Source organism: Odocoileus virginianus, chromosome 23 (genome assembly GCF_023699985.2).
Source record: "Odocoileus virginianus isolate 20LAN1187 ecotype Illinois chromosome 23, Ovbor_1.2, whole genome shotgun sequence".
NCBI classification, from domain to species: Eukaryota; Metazoa; Chordata; class Mammalia; order Artiodactyla; family Cervidae; genus Odocoileus; species Odocoileus virginianus.
The window spans coordinates 7610049-7631847 of record NC_069696.1 but is presented as its reverse complement, the minus strand read 5'-3'; the positions used below and the strand labels follow the sequence as shown (position 1 = coordinate 7631847).

Here is a 21799-nt window from a genome sequence, read left to right as displayed (position 1 = left end):
TGGAGAATCCCATGGATGGAGGAGTCCATAGGGTCGCAAAGAGTCAGACATGACTGAAGCGCCATACACACACGTGCACACACACACACACACACACACACACACACACATTGGATAGTGAAAGGGCTCTATATTATAGATATTGATTGAAAACCCTACTTTCATAGTATATGCTTTTTGGCTGTGCTGTGTAGCTTGTCAGATCCTAGTTCTCTGACCAGGGATTGAACACAGGTCTCGGCAGTGAAAGCGTGGAATCCTAACCACTGGCCTGCTACAGGGAACTCCCCTAAATACACTTTTAAAAGAAGAGGAAGGAGGGGGGTTCAGGATGGGGGACACATGTACACACATGGCTGATCCATGTCAGTGTATGGCAAAAACCACTACAATGTTATAAAGTAATTAGCCTCCAATTAAATAAATTAACTTAGAAAAAATAAGAAGTGCTAAATGCTGTGAAGAAATAATACAGGGACTGAGAGAGATGGGACAGGGGAGGCCTTTCTGAAAACTGAGGGTGTATCGGATACAACCTGGTGGAGCTCTAAGGGGTGAACATGCCTTGCTCAAAGAGACCAGTGGGCACAAAGGCCCTCAGGTGGGAACAAGATCTGAGAATAAGAACTCAGATCTGAGCCCCAAAGGAAGCAATTCTCCAGGGGAAAGTCTGAGTGAGTGGTCATATAGTAGGTGCTCAATAAATGTTCCCTGCATTTCTGGGACTCATCAGTGCTCGGGTTCGTCTGGGTGTCCCACTTGGGGGTCCCCAGGCGTTTCCATGGGCCCGCAGTGGGCGGAACAGTGGTCCAGGCCTCCTGAGATCCATGTCTGTGCGTGTCACAGAGGGCGGTCTCCGAGTGCCTGGAGGTCTGTGTTTCCTGTCACCAGAACCCCCAAACAGGCCTCTCTGGAATCCTGCGGTGACAAAACAAGGAGCCTCATTCCATTCCTCCTGAAAAAAAGAATAAAGAAAATACTTGCTGGGAATTTCTGAGCAAGTGAGAACACGGAGGTGGCAGAAGCCACCATCGCCTTAAAAGGCAGAGCCAGCGACTTTGTGGAGCTCACCTGGAGACGGGCTTGGGGGTGGAGGTGCTCTTCCCCAATCCTCGTCCTTCAGTCCTCAACCCCCCATCACCCCGAGCCCTGCCCCTGCCCCCTCCGGGTGTCTGGCCTTGGCTTCCAGCAACCTCACCCTTCTCCCATCGGCTCTCAGCACGCAGCGGCTTGTCTGAAGCTTCTGTGGGTCCCCCGCCCTCCTTATGACATTCGCTGCTAGGCTGGCACTCAGGGCCTGCTGGCCCCTCCAACATCCTATGCCTCCTGGGATCCAGACTCCTGGCTGCTCCCAGGAACCCCAAGAGCTCTCCCTGTCCTTCTAGCAAAGGATCCGAAGCCCGAGCTGGACCCCTGCCAGGAGAGGGGAGAGGGTGACCTGCAACTCTGGAGGAGGCAAGAAAGCAACATCTAAGAGCCCAGGAATTAGGGAGGTGGCATCCAGGACACTTCCAGACCTATTAACACATTGTTATTCAGTCGCTAAGTTGTGTCTGACTCTTCTGTGACCCCATGAACTCTTGTCTGCCAGGATCCTCTATCCATGGGATTTCCCAGGAAATAATACTGGAGTGGGTTGCCATTTCCTTCTCCAGGGATCTTCCCGACCCAGGGATTGAACTCACATCTCCGGCATGGCATGCGGATTCTTTACCCCTGAGCTACCAGGGAAGCCCCTATTAACATCAGAATTATTAAATGTTGAATGACTGCCCTTGGCACCCATCAGCCCCCTGGACCCACAGTGCTGCCCGGGCCCAACTTCACCAGCTCCTTGCCTTTGATAACCAGCGCTCACGTTGACTTTGAAGGCCTCCAGAGAGTGGTGCCTGGGTTAGCAGGTGGTAGTAATTATGAATAATTTATACCTATTATAGTACATAGGCACTGTCCTATATACTTCATATATGTAAACTCAATACTCAGGCAAAGGAGAAAAGGAAAGATACATCCATCTGAATGCAGAGTTCCAAAGGAAAGATAAGAAAGCCTTCCAAAGTGATCAATGCAAAGAAATAGAGGTCAACAATAGAAATGGGAAAGACTAGAGATCTCCTCAAGAAAATTAGAGATACCAAGGGAACATATCATGCAAAGATGGGCACAATAAAGGACAGAAATTGTATGGACCTAACAGAAGCAGAAGATATTAAGAAGAGGTGGCAAGAATATACAGAAGAACTGTACAGAAAAGATCTTCATGACCCAGATAACCACGATGGTGTGATCACTCACCTAGAGTCAGATATCCTGGAGTGTGAAGTCAAATGGGCCTTAGGAAGCATCACTATGAACAAAGCTAAAGGAGGTGATGGAATTCCAGCTGGGCTATTTCAAATCCTAAAAGATGACGCTCTGAAAGTGCTGCACTCAATATGCCAGCAAATTTGGGAAACTCAGCAGTGACTGCAGGCCTGGAAAAGGTCAGTTTTCATTCCAATCCCAAAGAAAGGCAACGCCAAAGAAATGTTCAAATTACCCCACAAGTGCACTCATCTCACACGCTAGCAAAATAATGTTCAAAATTCTCCAAGTTAGGCTTCAAAAGTACGTGAACTGAGAACTTCCAGATGTTCAAGCTGGATTTAGAAAAGGCAGAGGAACCAGAGATCAAACTGCCAACATCCATTAGATCAAAGAAAAAGCAAGAGGATTCTAGAAAAACATCTGCTTCATTGACTACACTAAAGCCTTTGACTGTGTGGATCACAATAAACTGTGGGAAGTTCTTAAAGAGATGGGAATATCAGACCGCCTTACCTGTCTCCTGAGAAATCTGTATGCAGGTCAAGAAGCAAATTGGGAAAGGAGTACATCAAGGCTGTATATTGTCACCTTGCTTATTTAACTTATATGCAGAGTATATCATGCAAAATGCCAGACTGGGTGAAGCACAAACTGGAGTCAAGATTGCAGGGAGAAATATCAGACACGCAGATGACACCACCCTTATAGCAGAAAGAAAAGAGGAACTAAAGAGCCTCTTGATGAAAGTGAAAGAGGAGAGTGAAAAAGTTGGATTAAAACTCAACATTCCAAAAATGAAGATCATGGCATCCGGTCCCATTGCTTCATGGTAAATAGATGGGGAAACAATGGAAACAGTAACAGACTTTATTTTCTTGGACTCCAAAATCACTGCAGATGGTGACTGCAGCCATGAAATTAAAAGATGCTTGCTCCTTGGAAGAAAAGCGATGACCAACCTAGACAGCAAATTAAAAAGCAGAGACATACTTTACAGACAAAGGTCCATCTAATCAAAGCTATGTATTTTCCAGTAGTCATGTATGGATATGAGAGTTAGACCATAAAGAAGGCTGAGCACTAAAGAAATGATGCTTTTGAACTGTGGTGTTGGAGAAGACTTTAGAGTCCCTTGGACTGCAAGGAGAACAAAAGGAAATTGGTCCTGAATATTCATTGGAAGGACTGATGCTGAAGCTGAAGCTCCAATACTTTGGCCACCTGATGAGAAGAACTGACCCATTGGAAAAGACCCTGATGCTGAGAAAGATTGAAGGCAGGAGGAGAAGGGGACGACAGAGGATGAGATGGTTGGATGGCATCACCGATTCGATGGACATGAGTTTGAGCAAGCTCCAGGAGTTGGTGATGAACAGGGAAACCTGGCGTGCTGCAGTCCATGGGGTCACAAAGAGTCAGACACGACTGAGCAACTGAACTGAACTGAACAATATTCAGGATCACCCCTTGAGGCAGCTCCTATTATTACTCCATTTTATAAATAAGAAACTGAGGTTCAGAGAGAGTGAGCAACTTGCCCAAGGGCACACAGTGTATAACTGGTATAGTGGGATTTCAACCCGGGCATCTCTTCACCATGATCCTATGTACTAGGGGTCTGCAAATCATATTTTGGCTCAAAGGAGAAGGAGTTGGTGCTTATTTGGTTTTTGTTTGTTTGTTTGGGCATTGCCATGCAGCATGAGAGATCTCAGGTCCCCAACCAGGGATAGACCCCTGTCCCCTGCAGTGGGAGGCATGCAGTCCTAAGCACTGGATTGCCAGAATAGTGCCCAAGTAGGCTTATTTGTTGAGTACCTACAATGTGCCACACCTTATGTTAGACCCTTTCAAAGCTACTTTATTTAATCCTTGCAACCACTATTCCCATTTCACAGATGGGGAAAATGGGGGCCTAGAGATTCAGAGACTCTTTCCAGGTCAGAGAGTTAGAATGTTCCCTGCCAGGCATCTTAGATGCTGTCTCCCTGGGTGATCATGACAGTCCTCTGAGTGGTGTGTCGAGGTTCCTGGTGTCACTCCTGTTTTCACAGTGAGGACATTGAGACCTGGGAGATTAAGGCAGAGCCCCTCACCCAGACCGGACTCTCAGCAGTGCTGATGCAGAGAGCCAAGTCCAGGCACCAGGAGCTTGGTGCTAACCACTGCACTGCACTGCCCTCATTGACTGGGGGCCTGGAGGCTCCCTGCGAGGAGCGAGAGAGGATGCCACATCCCAGCAGCCCCCATGGCACCCACCACCCCTCGTAGATGCACGACTCTGGCCTCTGCATCCTTGAGAGGTGGTGGGGTGGGGGGCACCAGGGGGTAATACCCTCAGGATGGCCAGCACCCTGACGGGGCTGCAAGGTACCACAGTTGGCCCCCTCCTCCTGCCTGAGCCCCACAGCTGGCCTCCGGGTCACCGGGCTTCATGTGACTATGGAGAAGTGACCTCTTCCCGCCGCTCCCCGCCCCAGCCCTTCGCAGCCAGGCAGAGGAAAAGGGCTGTGAGAGAAGGCGCTAAAGATAGCTGACGGCCAACTTCCCCATCTCCCTGGCCACCGCCTCGTCCCCCGCCATGGGCTCTTCCAAGCAGGCCCCCTCCCCACAGCAGCCACTCCCCAGAGCCTGCGGCACCACAGAGGGACCCAGGCCGTGGTCCTAATGTGCAGGCTCCCCACCGTCCAGGCGCTAAGCCAGGCAGGGATGTGACTTGTCCTTTCTCGAAGTCCCCGCCCCCCCACCCCCCAAGCTGACAGGAGGGGAGCATTTTTATCACCCCCGTGTTCTCTGCGGGGAGCCTGAGCAGAAGGGGGCAGCAGCTCCCTGGGACACAGCAGCCCATTCACGCCCCAGTGCCCATGAGCACACCTCCACCCTGACAGTCAGGTTCCACCTGACTGTGAACACACCCGCATGGCACCACCATGGCCCATGGAGACAGCATGCCCTTTGCTTCCTCAGGGCCAGCCGCTCACCTGAGCACTCCAAGACATGTTCTATCAGAGGCAGGGCTCTCCCCTGCTCGAGAGCTTTCCATGACTCTCTGCGACACATTTCTTCGTGCATACAGCAAAAATGTGTATTAAGCACATCCTGTGCATCCGGCTGAGCGCCGAAGAATTAATGCTTTTGAACTGTGGTGTTGGAGAAGACTCTTGAGAGCCCCTTGGACGGCAAGGAGATCAAACCCGTCCATCCTAAAGGAAATCAGTCCTGAATATTCATTGGAAGGATGGATGCTGAAGCTGAAGCTCCAATACTTTGGCCGCCTGAGGCGAAGAGCCGACTCACTGGAAGAGACCCTGATGCTGAGAAAGATTGAGGGCAGGAGGAGACGGGGCTGATAGAGGATGAGATGGTTGGATGGCATCACTGGCTCAATAGACATGAGTTTGAGCAAACTCCAGGAGATGGTAAAGGACAGGGAAGCCTGGCATTTTGCAGTCCATGGGGTCGCAACTGAACAACTACAGCAATGCATCAGGCACCTTGGTGCGGCATTCAAAATGCATCACCATTTAGCCCCAGTCAACCTACCAACTCATCAGAGGCTGGTGTGCCCTGGACATGTGGGACCACCAGAGCCATCCTGCCCAGGCCTTCCAGCTGTGCCGTGACGACCCCATGAGGCGAGTCCGGCTGGCTCCCGGCTCAGCCCCTCCCAGCACCATGACGGCCCCCTGAGACTGCAGTGAGGATTCAGTGGGTCCTGTGTGGGACATGCCGCTGACCTAAGTCTTCACTCAATGTCCAGTCCATATTCCCCATTGGTAAATACTGAATGTGTGGACAGCGCCCCAAGGAGGCAGGATTTCACTTCTGTTCCACAGATGACCAGACCACTTGCCATGAGAACTCAGTATCTGGGCCTCAGTTTCTTCATCTGAAAGAATGGGGGCTCAGGGAAGCCTGGGTTGGATTTCTCAGGGCATTTTCAGCTCCAAGGCTGAGACAGTGAAAGCCCAAGGGCAGCACAGAGCCAGAAAAGAGACAGAAAAAGGGAGGGAAAGAGAAATTCCACGGGCAGCAACAGTCAGGGAAGCCTTCCTGAAAGAGGGAGGCTTGAGTTGAACTCTGAAAGCTGAGCGACACCCAGCCCAGGGCTAACCTGAATAGGAATGGATGGTTCTGGAAGGGTGGGAAAGCATAGTGCAAAGGAATGAGTTTGTAACAGGGATTTCAGGCACAGCAGGAACCAAGTCAAGAGAGATTCGGGGGTAGCTGGTGGGAGGTCTCCCCTGAGACTGTCGTTGCACCTCATCGCAGGGAGCCCACTTCTGCAGGCCAGGTTGGGATGGGTTGGGGTGGGGCCTCGTGGCCTTGTATATCTGGAGCTTGCCACACATTGCCTATCTCTCTTACATTTTATTTTTTATTTTTGGTAGTGCACAGGCTTCTCTAGGACTTTAGTTGCCCTGCAGCATGTGGGATCTTAGTTCCCCAACAAGGGATCAAACCTCTGTCCCCTGCATTAGAAGGCAGATTCCTAACCACGGGGCCACCAAGGAAGTCCCCTCTCTCTCTTTTTAAAAAAAATATTTATTTATTTTTTTGTTGGCTGCATAGGGTTTTAGTTATGGTACGGGATCTGCACTGTGGCGTGTGGGCTTCTCTCTAGTTGTGGCATATGGGCTCAATAATTGCGGGGCACGGGCTTAGTTGCCCTGTGGCACGTGGGATTTTTAGCTCCACCACCAGGATAGAACCCGAGTCCGCTGCCTTGGAAGGTGGATTCTTAATCACTGGACCCCCAGGGAATTCCCTGCATTGGCTCAGTTACTCATCACATCTAGAGGGGCAGCCGGCATAGAGAGGACAGCCAGTTCACAGACTAGAAATCCGGGCTTGACCACTGGGGTTCCTCTGTTCCCTTTTATCTAGAGGAGGGAAGGGAGAGGAAATTTTTCATAGAAGCAGAAGGCCCACCCCTCAGAGCTTCTGCTAGGCTCTCCCCTCTGCCAGAATGTTTTCCCTCTGATGCTCTCTCTGCTTCTCCTGCACCATCCGCACCAGCATTATCACTCCATTATTTTTGCTGCTTTTTGCTCGGTGTCTGTCTTCCCGGCCACACGGCACCTCCCCGAGTCAGAGGCCAGGTCTGTCCTGCTCATTTTGTGCCCTCTGTACACAGCACAGGGCCGAGCACATAGCAGGTCTTCAACAGATATTTCTTGAAAGACCAGCTGACCGAAGGCATGAATAAACAAACTTAAGAATGAACAAAATGGTTTGTCCAAGGTCATCCAGGTAGTCAGGGGAGCAGGGCCCGGGGGGAATCCCAGGGCTCCTGCCTCTTGTTTTCTGTCTGGTTTTCCTGCTCCTGTCTGGATGTCCTTGCAGAGGGTCCACCCAGCAGCCGGAGTGACCTGTTAGAACTCAAGTCAGGTTGCCTCCCTCCATACAGAGCTTCAATTTTACAAGATGAAAAGAGTGACAGGGATGGGTGGTGACTGCCAGCTGCGTGAATGTATATCAGTATTTATTTATTTATGTCTTCAGCTGCACTGGGTTTTAGTTGTGGCACGTGGGATCTAGTTCCCTGACCAGGGATTGAACCCTGGCCCCATGCACTGGAAGGGTGGAGTCTTAGCCGCTGGACCACCAGGGAAGTCCTGTGAATGTATTTCATATACTGAACTGTGCACCTAAAAATGGTTAAGGTGGTATATTTCATCTTACTTGTATTTTAACACACACACACACACACACACACACACACACACACACACGGCATCCTTCCTCTGCTCAGAACCCTGCAAGGTTCCCATCAATGCCCAGTTGCTGGAGGAAAAGCCTAGGTCACCTTAGACACACTACCACCCTGACCTCACCTCTCTCACTCTCCCCAAACTCATGCTCATCCACGGCCACACTGACCTCTCTGTTCCTCTAACATGGCAGGCTCACTCTTGCCTCAGGACCTTTGCACTGGCTCTTTCCTCTTCCTAGAAGACCTCTCCCTAGAAGTCTGCAGTGTGTTAGTTGTTCAGTCGTGTGTGACTCTTTGTGATCCCATGGTCTGTCCTTGGAATTCTCCAGGCAAGAATATTGGAGTGGGTTGCCATTCGCTTCTCCAGGGGATCTTCCTGACCCAGGGAGAGATACTGCTTTCTCACTGCAGACATCACCCTATCTACTGCTGCTAGAACCTGCTTCCCCAGCACTCTTGACCTGGCCTCCCCTCCACACTTTTCTCTCTTCGGCAGCCTGTCCCCTGATACTGAAACCAGAGGGAAAGGGGCAGGGCACAACCTTTAAAAGAATGACATAGCCCGAGGACACAACATAAGCGGATTAGAACCAAATTTGTTCGAGATGGCAGATGAGCCGACTTCCGCTAGACCTTGAGCCTCAGAACACGCTCATTGTAACACATCAGCAAGCTAAATACACACCCACAGGCACCATGACAGTCCCAAGGCCGACCATAAAGGTCAAAAAGTGAGCGCAACCCAATTCCTGGAAATTCCCCACACCTTTCCCCAAATAGCTGGAATACTCCTCCCACTTATTAGCCCACGAAATTACCCTCCCCTACAAAACCTGACAACCCCCATGCCCTGGTGGTGCTCAGATAAATCTGCTTCTTACCTATCACTTTGCCTCTTATTGAATTCTTTCTGTGACGAGACATCAAGAACCTGAGCTTCATAAAGTTCTGACTCCAAGAGTGTGGTTTCAGTGAAAAGATTGAGGGTTCAGGTCCCAAACTAAGTTCCATGGTTCCACTACCATCTGTAGAATGGACTTATTCATCATATTTACTGTTTGTGGTCCCATCTCCTCTTCTCCAGGTTTCCAGAGAAGTTGGGAGTGCGTGGAAAGGGATGTGGTCTGGAGCGCGTGAGAGAGAGGAGAACTCCAAGAGGCCAGCAACTTCCCCAAAGCAAATTTAGGAAAAAGCTGAAGTGAAAAAGGCTTGGGCAGCTGAGGGTTTCCTGCAGGCGGTCCCAGGGGCTGGGGGCTAGTGTCCAAGTCCGAGTGTGCGTGTGTGTGACTGTTGCTCTGTGTGTGTGTTTCTCTGCACACAGGTACGTGGGTGGTGGGCAGAGGGGATCCTGAAACAAGCGCTCTGCGCTCTGTGGGCTGTAGGGGTTGAGCTAAGTGGTCTCAAGACTCCCCAGTGCTGTGGGCTCAGTGCTTCCGTCCTTCGCCTGCCCAGGGCGACGTGACCTAACAGGCCAGCACGTGGGCTCTGGAGCCGGATTCTCCGCTCCATCTCGGCTCTGCTGCTGACTGTGTGACTTTGAGGAAGCCATTCAGCCACACTGGGCTTGGTCTCATCATCTATAAAACGGACGTGATCAAGCCAGAATCCGTTCCTAGGTTTGCTGCTGGGATCTGATGAGTGAAGGCCTGCGAGGGGCCAGGACCAGGGGTGCGGCCTCTGTAAAGACCCGTAGTCCGTATTAGTCTAAGACCCAGCCCGCCTCGGGGAGTGGGTGTGCAGGCAGAGGCCGCCACCGGCAGGGCAGTGGGGCTGCAGGGGGAAGCCCAGGGTGGTCCAGAGGAGACACTGGCCCCAGGCAGGTGGCCTCACTGGGGCCTCGGAGATGAGGATGCTCTGGCCGGGGAAGGACGGGGAGCCAAGGAGGCTGCAGGGAAAGAAACGGCCTGGCACAGGCCACCAGGACCTCCGTGAGACCCACGCCTGTGGGATCCAGGGATGAGGCTGGAGTGCAGCCACAAAGCCCTAACGAGAGCCAAGCTTAGACCTTGTCCCCGGGCAGTGCGAGCCCTGGAGGGGTTTGAACGGGGGTGTGGAGGCCTCTGCCCGAGGTTTCTGAAGAAACTGCAAGTGTTAGTCAATCAGTCGTGTCCCGACTCTTTGCGACCCCATGGACTGTAGCCCACCAGGCTCCTCTGTCCATGGGATTTCCCAGGCAAGAATACTGGAGTGGGTTTCCATGCCCTCCTCCAGGAGATCTTCCCGACCCAGGGATCGAACCCTGGGTCTCCTGCATTGCAGGCAGATTCTTTACCACCAGGGAAGCCCAAGGCTTCTTTCTTCCAGGCTAATGAGGAGGCACCATCCCAGCATAGGTTGAGAAGATGAGACATTTTTTGTACACAGTACTGAGACAGCAAGGGCTGAGTAATTACAGCATGCAGCTTAGTGGAGGAGTGAAGTCTTAAGCAGGCAGAGAAGCCCAGGGGAACATGATCTGGGAAGGCTTCCTGGAGGAAGACACCCTGGAAGTGAGCCTTACTGGAAGCCATGAGAGACTGCTGCAGCAAGCTGGGTGACTTTGGGTGAACGGCTGCCCTCTCTGGTCTCAGATTCCAGGTGCCCTGCCAGGCTCGACTGAGGCCCCTCCTCTGTGGCTGTCTCAGCTCTGACATTCCGCGGTCAGGGAAGGGGACAACTGGAATCTGCCAGGGGCAGATTCTTGGTTTAGACAGAGAGACCGCCTGCCTCGGTTTCCCTTCTGCATCGGGCTAGGGCGAGGCAGGGAGAATAATAATGCTTGATTGTCAAAACCTTGTATGCCTCAGGGGCCAGATGCCAGGGATTGTTTTCCATTCCTAGGAGGGTGGGCCCTTCCTGCCAGGAGAAAATTCCAAGCTTCTCCAGCCAGGGAGGGGTAGACCCTGCCACCCCTGTGACCACACACCCGCCGCCCGAACCTGTGGCATCAAGGGCCTTCTTTCTCTTCTCCTCTCTGTTGGCAAAAGGAAGCCGCCCAGGGCGTGGAGGAGAGGCCCTCGGCTCCTTCGATTTGCTCAGAAGCGCCCCCTCTCCCTTCCTGCCTTTGCTGTTCCAGGAGCAGAGTAACCTGCCCAAAGCAGGGGCCAGTGGAATGACCCCACGAAGGACTAGCTTGGTCTGCTCCTGGCTGTCTGTTAGCCTGGGTGGTGGGAAGACTCCCCGGCTCGTGTCCTCTGGGATAATGCATTTGTTGTTTGGGAATTTTCTGTTTAATCTGCCTGCCAATGCAGGAGGCTCCAGCTTGATCCTGCATTGGGAAGATCTCCTGGAGAAAAGAGTGGCAACCCACTCCAGTATTCTTGCCTGGGAAATCCCACGGACAGAGGAGCCTAGCGAGCAACAGTCCAGGGGGTCACAAAAGAGATGGACACGACTAAACAACAATGACAACAAAGAGCTCTTGATCCCAGAACTCCAAACCATGGAAATCCAAGTTTCTGTGGTCCTGAGCTTTGGTTGCAAGAGATTGCATTTCTGAAATTATTTGGTTCGAAGAGTCTTGGGGGCCTGGAATAAAAATATTCCAATATCTGATAGTCCTGGAATTTTCTGGTTGTGAGAACCCATGGTTCTAGAATGTTCTAATTCTCAGACGCTGTGGTTCTGGACATCTGGATCCAGTTGCCTGTATTTCCTTTGCCACACCTTGTGTCGAGGATGCCCCAGGAGCTGGTGGTGGGGCAGGAGGAGCCCTGGGGAGGGGGCGGTGGCAGGGTGGCGCGGTGGCAGGCCAGGTGCGCTGGTGTGGGTGTTGGCGGCAGCTCTTGCCGACAGCTGGGCAGGGGCTGCTGTCTGAGCTCAGGGCACCTGGCCCTGACCCAGGACTAGGGGGGGAACCCAGAAGAGGCCAGGCTGAGAGCCTTCCAAACACTCCGCCACCTCCTTCCTTCCCTGGGACCCTACTCCCATCGCCTGCTGAACTCACAGTGGCCGAGAGTGCTGGCCCATTGGGGGAAACCCCCCGCCCCTCCATGAACAAGTGGGGGACTCTGGGCGCAGCCTGCTCCCACTGAGGACAGGGGCAGTCCAAGACCTGTCCCCAGGTTCCCGCTGCCAATCCAGGGCTCTTTCCATGTGGTCTCATGTTATCCATCCCCTCAAACACCCCTCTTCTTCCCGAGACATTTGGTGTCTGGTCATAGACGGTCACCCCCACAACATCCCGGGTCCGGAGCTTAGAGTTTGATACCCAGGGGCCCTCAATCTTCCCACCTGGGTCCTGGAGGAGGTGCGCTCTGTGCCCCTGGGGCCCCCACATCTGCTCTGACTGTCTGCTTCTTCGGCACCCCTGGCCCTTCCCCAGACTCCCCTGTGCCCTCCTGGCTTCTGTGGGGAGGGCCTCCCCACCCTGCTCCACGGCCCCACTTGGCTCCCTCCCAGCAGGCTCGTGGGAGCTGGAATTTGGAGCGGTCCCTGGCGTGTGCGTGCTGCCTCCCGCCTGCCGGGGCACCTCCCCTGACTCGGGCCAGGAATTCCTCCAGCTTGCTCCCAACAAGCCCCCAGGGAAGGAGGAGTGGTGGGAAGGGGCAGGGAACAGGCTAGAAGTCAGGACCGAGTGGGGGTTGGTTGGGAGGCAGCCATGGTCTGGAGACACCCAAGACAGGACAAGCCTACGAGAGGAAGGAGAAGAAGGGGAAGTGGGTTCTGCCCACGTCCCACAGCCTTTGTCTCCAGTGCCATCATGTACAGATGAGGACGGCTTTAGAGTCCTGCTATGCCCTTCTCTGATGCTGGGAAAGACTGAGGGCAGAAGGAGAAGGGGGCGACAGAGGATGAGATGGTTGGATGGCATCACCGACTCGATGGACATGAGTTTGAGTAAACTCCAAGAGATAGTGAAGGACAGGGAGGCCTGACGTGCTGCAGTCCACGGGGTCACAAAGAGTTGGACACGACTGAGCAGCTGCGCAGTAGCAACAACAACATACACTTCTATGGATTCACTGATTCAAGCCTTTAATGAGCACCTACTATGTGCCAGGCGTTGCACTAGGTGCTGGGCTACACCTGTGAGTAAAAACCTGCCCGCAGGGGACTTATACTCTGGGAGCAGACAGACGATGAAGGCAGACCCTTCTGAGTTGTACTCCCTCAACACCTGCTCCCCAGACTGAATTCCTAGGGGTCAGGACCATCCCACCTTGAAGCCTCTGGATCATTCTGAACTCGACCCTCTTCCAGCACTCATGCCTCCCCTACCACCCTAACCCAACAAGATGCTGGGGACTGTGGCCCTTGGCTGAGCATGCTGGCCCAGAAAACATCTGCCCCTCACTCCTATGGAACCTTGGGAGAGGTGTGGCCCCCTCCAGGCCTCAGTTTACCTATCTGCAAAGTGAGACACTGGGACCATCCGTGGGGGGCCTACCTCCTCCATCCCGATAGCTTCTCACTTAGGTATCCAGGGCACATGGGAGCCAGGCATCTTCCAGGGGCCTTTGGCTGCTGGGGAGGTTGGCCTCAGGGCTGGTGATGTATTTCCAACTGCCTGCCTGGCCCCGCTTCAGCTTGCCTGGTCCTCCGGCTGTGAGGCCCAGAGTAGTGATGTCACTGCTGGGGAGACGGTGACATCAGGTGGGGGTTACCCTGCCTCAGGCTCCTCTGGCCCAGCACCAGGCCTGTTTCCTACAGGGGGCCTTCGTGGGTTACTCTGCTATTCTAAACACCTCTCAGCTAATCCAGACCCTCACTGTGGGCTAGACCCCCATCTGGGTGCCAGTCGAGCCGCTCTTAAGTCCTTCTGGCATGCCTAGAGAGCTGGGCAGGGATCTCTGGAGCGGAGTGAGGAGTTTTTGTGCAACTCTAAGCTGCTGTGTGCTCTTGGGCCAGTCACTGTTCCTTGCCGGGCCTCCACTCCTCTCCCGAAACAGGAGCCAGTTTCCAAACTGGGTCCTTCAAGGCCCTTCCAGTGAGGAGCAGGTGAAAAGCCTGACCCAGAGAAGGTGGCCCTGAATGAGTGGCAGAAAGGGATGGTTCCCTTGGTAGCAGGGGCATCTCAAACATTCCCTACTCTTAAGCTTTAACGGCATCGCCGAGCCGAGCCAATGTCTAACCCAGTCCCGTGCTGGGCTGCCTGCTCCCCTCCCAAGGCCCGAAACAGAGCTCTAGCCCCCCAACCTGCTCCTCCCTGGCGGTCTTCAGCTCAGTAAATGCACCATGCCCACCCAGTTGCTTAAGCTAAAACCCACTGGTCCCCCTTACTGCCCACAGACTGTTACACAGGCGAATCTCACTCGGCAGGCAATAAGCCGGGGCGTGGAAGGAGCATGGGCTGTGGCTGCACGTGTGTGAAAGTCAAGAGCGGGCAGATGTTTCCCTTCGGGCAGGGACGGGGTGCCGACCGGAGAGAGAACGAGGATGCTTCTGGAGGCTGGAAGAGATCTTGTCTTAATCTTGGAGCCGATTTTGTGGGTAGGTTGAGTTAAAAAAAAAAAAACCTAATGATCAGTTTTGATTTTACTTCATGAATGAATGCATGCATGCTAAGTCACTTCAGTCATGTCCAGCTCTTTGCGACCCCATGGACTGTAGCCCTCCAGGCCCCTCTGTCCATGGGATTCTCCAGGCAAGAATACTGGAGTGGGTGGGTTGCCATTCCCATTTCCAAGGGATCTTCCTGACCCAGGGATCGAACCTCATCTCTTACATCTTCTGAGTTGGCAGCTGCGTTCTTTACCACTAGTGCCACCTATTTCGTGCAGCAGGAGGTAAGATCCCACCTCTCATATACCTTCCCATCTAGCAGGGGCAGGGGCAGGGGCAGGCAGCCATTAACCCAGAAAAGCAAGAAACGTATGACAAATCAGCGTGGGAAGAGTTAGGACGGTGCAGATGAAGGATCAGGGAGATGAGACCAGAGGAAGTGAGGAAAGGGGTCTGAAAGGACAGCGCGAGCAAAGGTCCTCAGGAGAGAGATAAGGACAGGGTCCTGATCCAGGGGTTAGAAGAGGTCGCTGCAGGGGTTAGAAGGGGCTGCTGTGAGGAGAGGGGCATTGGAGGCTGTCATTCTAGGGACTGATACATACATATATATATATATCTCCCCAGGTGGTGCAGTGGTAAAGTGCAAGAGATGCGAGAGACGCGGGTCTGATCCCTGGGTCAGGAAGATCCCCTGCAGTAGGAAATGACAACCCACCCTAGTATTCTTGCCTGAAAAATTTTGTGGACAGGAGCTGGGCAGACTACAGTCCATGGGTTTGCAAAGAGCTGGACATGACTGAGCATGCACGCACAATAACATATGTATATACATATATATATTTAAATTAAATGTTTATTTATTTATTTGGCTGCCTCAGGTCCCAATTGCGTCATGTGGGATCTTTTTTTGTGGGACACGAGCTCTCTAGTTGCAGTGCATGGGCTTGGTTGCTCCACTGGGATCTTAGTTCCTCAACCAGGGGTTGAACCCAAGTCCCCTGCATTGCAAGGCGGACTTGTAAGCCACCAGGGAGATTTCTCTCTATGTATTTTGATCGTGCCACATAGCATAAGGGATCTTAGTGCCCCGATCAGGGATGGAATCCGAGCTCCCTGCAATGGAAGCATGGAGTCTTAACCAGTGGACCCCCAGGGAAGTTCCTACTTGATTTTTAAAAAATTAAAAAAATTTTTTTGGCTATGTTGCGTCTTAGTTCCAGCACTGAGAATCTTCAATCTTTCTTTCACATGCAGCATCTTCAGATGTCGCTTGTGAACTCTTAGTTGTGGCACGTGAGACCCGGTTCCACCAGGGATGGAACCGGAGCCCCCTGCATTGGGAGCACGGAGTCTTAGCCACTGGACCACCAGGGAAGTCCCGAAGAGCACCTCTTATCTGACCCCATCTGCACCTGGGTTAAGGTGGGAGAAGGGGTTCCCATCTCCCCTGGGCCAGGGTTGCCCTGAGTCTTCAACCTACATCGAAGCTTCCAGCTTTGCCTCCCCTGGGCGTGGGCTGGGAACACGTGCGCCAGGTGAGTGAACAGTCTCTGACAGGCTGCCTGGCCTTTGTGTATCAGGCTCACATCCTCGCCGTGAGGATTTGTTTGGACATTTCCCCCGCTGGGTGCAGCTCAGAGCTGTTCTCGCAGGAAGAGGAGGGTGTGGGCTGGGACTCACGACCCGGGCTAGATCTCATCACTGTTGCTCCTCACTGGGTGGCCTTGGCAAACTCCTTCCTCCCCAGTCGGCTTCCCGGCCTGTAAAATGGGGATATTCCCACCCGGGCAGGGGTCGTCAAGGGCCAGTCCAGGGCTGGCCCACTGGAGGGGTGTCCAGCAGCCCAAGAGTGCAGGCATAAAGGAGAGGAGGCGTTCTTAAGAAACAGTAATTAACTAGGGAGTTCAGTGGTTTGGATTTTGGCCTGTGTGACTCGGGGCAAGTCATCTCCCCTCTCTGATCCCTGCTTGGCTCCAAGATAGGTGGTGTGGCTGCCCTCTGGGGCTGGGGACTGGGACAGGGGTGTTCCGCTCGTGCAGCCCCACCTGGCAATGGGCAGATGTGGGGCGGTGTTGGTGGCCGGGGGCAGCGGCTGCTCAAAGTGTCTGGGGCAGACAATGGCTCTGTGTGCAGGGGAGTGGGCGGGGCCGGGCTGGTGGCATAGTGGCTCCCCAGCAGGAATGTGCCAGCCTGTCTGGGAATGCAAGCATGTTGCTCCCCGCACGGCCTGCCCCCCGATGGGGGCTCCCACCCTGCAACACTCGGTGTGTAGCCCAGAATGGCCAAGGGAGCAGAAGGCCAAGGGAGGCAGGCTAGGAATTCCTGGGTCCGCATCTCCTGCATGGCAACCTCCTGGGCACTGGAAGAGTGATGGCGAGGGGAAGGGGGGAGCTTCCCTGTGCCACTGACTTGCTGGGTGACCTTGGACAAGCCCTTGCCTCCCTCCAGCCTCGTTTCCCTGTTGGTGTATATGGTCTCTGATGGCCCTGTAGGGATTTCCTTGGGTTAAAACATTTCTTGAGGCCCAACCATGAGAATCGCTCTGCCTCACTCTTTTCCATGGTGTGGGGACTTGGTCTGTCTGGGTCACCACTCGGTCCCCAGGCCCAGAACAAAGCCTGTCTGTGGCTGTGCTCAGGAAATGTTTGCTGAATGAAGCCACGTTCATATCATTTGGATTATTCTCTGCTTGTTGCCCCCAGGCCCTTTCTCTGCTCGTCCTGCCTTTCAGCTGCCCCATCCCGTGGATTCTTGGGGCAGTGGGTTTCTGGCTCAGCAGATTCCAGTGGGTTTCAGCCAGTGGGAGGTACTGAAGGCTGGGCGGGTGGGAGGATGGAGGAGGGATATTTGTCCCCTGTTCCCCTCCTTGGTCGCAGCTGGGCCCGCCACAGCTGTAGCCCCTCTGTGTGTGGCCTGCACCCTGCCTCCCCTCTCACTGGCTTGCAGACCCTCAGGCCTCCTTGCCCCTCCTCAGCTTTGGGGAAGCTTACAGCTCCTCGGACACTTTTCCAGGGGCTTCACGTCTCATCTGCCCACAGCTCAGAGGGGTCCCTTCCCCAAGATTTTCTCTCCCAAAGCCTCTATCTCTGTTTCCTGCCAGGATCTTGACACGTTCACTTGCTTTATCCTCCCAGCCACCAGGCCAGGTATCTTCATGATCCCCATTTTAAGATGAGAAAACTGAGGCCCAGAGAGGGTTTCTGAATAACTCTGAGCCTTGTGGCCAGAAAATGCCAGGATTTGAACCCCAGTCTTTGTTACTCCAGCGTCTGAGGACTTTGGTCCTAGGCAACAGTTATTGTCAGCTTTTTAGATGATCATGGTAGTAAAAGCTCAGAATGCTCAGCTGGACTGGCCAGCAAGTAACAAAAGAAACAGTCAGGTTCCCTGACTCTTAGCCCAGCCCAGCCTGCAGTCCCTGGCTCACTGCCCATTCAGGGCGTCCTCTTCTCTCTTCTCCCTGGTGGGGCTGAGGAAAGGAGCTGGGTGGGCCAGGAGGCTTGCAGTCAGGGCCAGCAGAGTCCAGGGCTGGGCGCTTGCTCCAGCAAGGCCATCTCCAACCTGTAGCCAGGGCGGGACAGGCAAGGGGTGCAGACAGTTCCCTCTCAGGGGAACTCCCCGGCTGGTGAGTCCAAGGACCAGACAGGCTCCTGCACTCCGGAGGTGGCTGAGGCTGTTGGATGACTTCATGGGCCTTTCCCACCCCTGAGTCACCCACACCTAACTCACTGGCCCCTGGGCACCTTTGGAGGAAAGGAGGCGGCTGGCGGACAGGGTGGGGCTCTATTACCTAGCGGTGCAGGGCGAGATGGGGGAAAGGAGGTGGGGGCCCGCCTCTGGACCCGGGGTGTTGCCTCTGGTGCATCACACCATCCCCTCAGGGGGTTCATCTAGAATCCCACCTTGCAGCGCAGGCTGGCCGGAATCGGCCACGTAAGGACTGTGGATGCAGTTGCCCCAGCGCAAAGGAAGGAATATGTCCCTGTCTGTCTGTCTGTCTGCCTGCTTGCCTCCTGGCCTGTACTCTGCACAGGTGTGAATCAGCCCAGGTGAGGAAGCTGATTCACCTTCCCCATCTGGCCCTGGAGAAAGGGCCACTTTCTCTTCCCTGGGGGTTGGAATTGAACTTGAACTTGACTGTTTTATAAAGACAGTGACTCTGCCATGGGGGATGGGGGAAGGACTCAGAGCCAGGACTTAGGGTGTCAGATCGCTAGGAGGATGTCACCAGCACCTACTAAGCGCCTGGCTTGTGGCATCTATTTGGCAGGCATTATTTCAGAGAATCCGCAAACCAGCCTGCTGGCTATGTCCTCATTTTGGCAGGTGAAGAAAGTGAGGCTCTGGGGTTGGGGGGAGTGACCCACCTAAGGTCACATTGCCCAGGTAAGTGACTATGGGTGGAGGAGGTCTGACCTAAGTGCAAGATTCCAGGGTTTTTTGGGGGGTGATTGTTGTACTGCAGGGCATGCAAGGGGTGTGGACAGGCTCTTAGTTCCCCGACCAAGAAGTCCCTAAGCCCAGGGGTCTTGTCCTTGGAGGAACCCTCCTGCCCCAGGTAAGGCCGGGAAGGGCAGAGGCCGGGAGGGGAGGGGGGTTCAGAGCCAGCTTCCTTTTCGCACCCCCATCTGCATCACCAGGTCTAGGCGCCACTTGGGAAGGCCTGAGCTCCTCCTCCTCGTCTGTTCTGCTGTCGTTAACCTTTAAACAGCCTGATGGTTAATTAATTACCAAGACTCAGAGGGGCTCGTTCTAGCGCACTGGGTGCCTGTGACCCGGGAGCCCTCGTTCAGCCCCTGTATCCCCAGCCCCCAAGGGTGAGCAGGGGCACACGCAGGAAAGGCCTGCTGGAGTCCCAGAGACAATTGGGGGTGTCACTCACTGCTGTCGGGAACACTGCTCAGTCCTGGGCCGTGGATACCGCACAGCCAGCGGTCGGCAGGGGGGCAGGGCAGGGGCTGTCAGAGGGAGGACAGAACCGAGAGACCAGGCAGGGTGAGGAGGGCTGCTGGGCCTCGTCCTGGCTCCTGTTTCATGGGTCTGTTGACGCCCGGCGTGCCCTGGGAGCTGGGTGTCATAGGTGCCCACCTCTGCGCCAGCTCTGAGGGCCCTCGAGCCCAATCAGGGTCTGCTGACTGGACGGGACAGGCCCAGCTGGGTTCTGACCCCCTCTGGCCCTTCGCTGGGCTGAGCCTCAGTTTCCCTTACCTACCTCACTTCCCAGCTTGCCTCATAGGGTCACCTGGGAAGAATGACCGCCCAGTGGAAACACTGGGGGCCGCAGTTGGTGGATGTAGAGAGTGGGGGACAGGTCCTTGCCGAGACGGGACGGGACACATGACTGCTAATTCAAGGACTGACCTTGGCCTAATCCTTTCTCCTTTTCCAGCCTCGGTTTCCCCATGTGTAAAATGAGGGGTCGCATCAGTGAATGCCCAGGACCCTGGAGGGACTTTTAATAGGTGAATGAATGGGTTGTTGGTGCTATGTGGAGCCCCAAGCCCACTGCTCCCCTCCCTGCCCCCGCCATTTACTGGGTACTCAGCTCAACCTCCCGGGAAGGTGCTGGGCTGTGAACACCAGCAACCATCTCTCCAGTAACACGGGAGGCTCCTGATCTGGTCATCTGAGGACCCCTGGCGACTGTCAGCTTGGTCAGCCAGGGCCCATGTGGTAGAGCTCAATCCTGCCCACGGTGACAATTTTTACCTTATCGCTGGGGAGACTGGGCCTCCCAGGAAACCTGAGATGCTGACCCTGGGAGGCAAGGGATCTTGGAATACATATGGTCTTCTGGGATTTTAGAGTTTTTTTAAATTAAAATGAAATATGGGACTTCCCTGGCAGTCCGGTGGTTACAACGCCACATTTTCACTGCAGGTGGCACGGGGTTGGATCATTAATCGGGAAACTAAGACCCCACAAGCTGCATGGCAGGGCCAAAAAATGAAAAAAATTATAATGCAATAACACAAGTAAAATCAAAGTCCACAAAGACACCTTCTGTTTAGGAAGGCACATTCCCCTGCCCCCCTGCAGGGGTTGAATAGTGTCCCCCAGATTCATGTCTACCCAGAACCTCAAATTGTGACCTTGTTTGGAATAAGGTGGTTTTTCTTTTTTTTTTTTTTTCAGATGCAATTAGAATAAGGATCTCAAAATAAGATCATCATGGAATTGGGCAGGTCCTAAATCCAAGGACAATGTCCTTATAAGAGAAAGGAGGGGGATTTGAAAACGGAAACATAGAGAGAGGAAACAGGGACAGAGGGAGACGGAGCAGAGACGGGAGGGACATGGTCACAAGTCCAGGGTGGCGGGAGCCACCAGCAGTTGCGGGAGGGCAAGAAGGATTCCGCCCTAAGACTTCAGAGGGAGCCTGGCTCTCATGACACCTTGCTTTCGGACTTCTGGCCTCTGGAACTACGAGCATAAATGTTTCTTGCTTTTAGCCACTCAGTTTTTGGTTGTTTGTTACAGCAGGTCCAGGAAATCAATACAGACTCATCCCAGAGCCCTTCCCAGTTCCCGGTCTATCCCTCCGCAGCTTCTCTTTGCTCCCCATGCAGAACTAACTTGTACACAAGAGACTGTGCTTTTCAAATAGACACACACCCCACATCATGTCCTGTAAATGGCAGTCACCCCCATCCACTGTGTCTGGGGAGGGCTCCGGCTTCTTACTCCTGCAGCTGATGTCATCCTTTCTAGTGTCTGCAGACAGCCTGCCCTGTGGTTCTACACCCCTCATTTAACGAGCCCTTGGGGGTGGATGTGCAGGTAGCTTCCATCTTTTCTCAGTGCACACAGTGCCACCATGAACATCTTTGCACTATCTCTTTTGTGTGTGTCTGATGGTTTCTGGGGCACAGAAGGTCCCTCAGAAGGAAAATTCCTGAATCAAAGGGTAAACCTGTGTACAATTCTGTTGGTTTTGTCAAACGGAGTTAAAATCTGTTAGAAACTTAGATACCTGAGAAGAAAAGAAGCAATGGAGATAGACTTTTGGGGTTTATCGTGTTGGATACTTCCAACCCCAGAATCATGAGGGAGAGAGGGAGAAGGATCCTTGGAAAGGACATCTATGCTGGAGTCTCACTTGGGGAGACTCAGGAGTGACCACTCTGAGTCCCCCTGGGGTGAACGAGAAGAAAGCAGAGGAGATAGGACCGGGGGTGGGGTGGGCCCTGGGAGAGCCTGGCAGGAGCGAGGCACCTCCCCAACCTGGGTACCTGGCTCCTCTGCCCCACTGAGGCTGCCCCTTTCCAGCCGGGGTGCTGGGCCAGCTGGGTCTCGGTGGCCATGCACACTGGTCCCTCTGTGTGTGGCACTGAAGGAGACGTGAAAGGAGGG

General features: G+C 53.8%; 1 protein-coding gene across 1 annotated transcript in view; it reads right to left on the bottom strand.

The window, feature by feature from the left end:
* Positions 1-21799, bottom strand: part of SYNGR1 (synaptogyrin 1) — a 125352-nt gene that overhangs the window by 67220 nt on the left and 36333 nt on the right. The gene's annotated exons all lie outside the window — the stretch shown is intronic.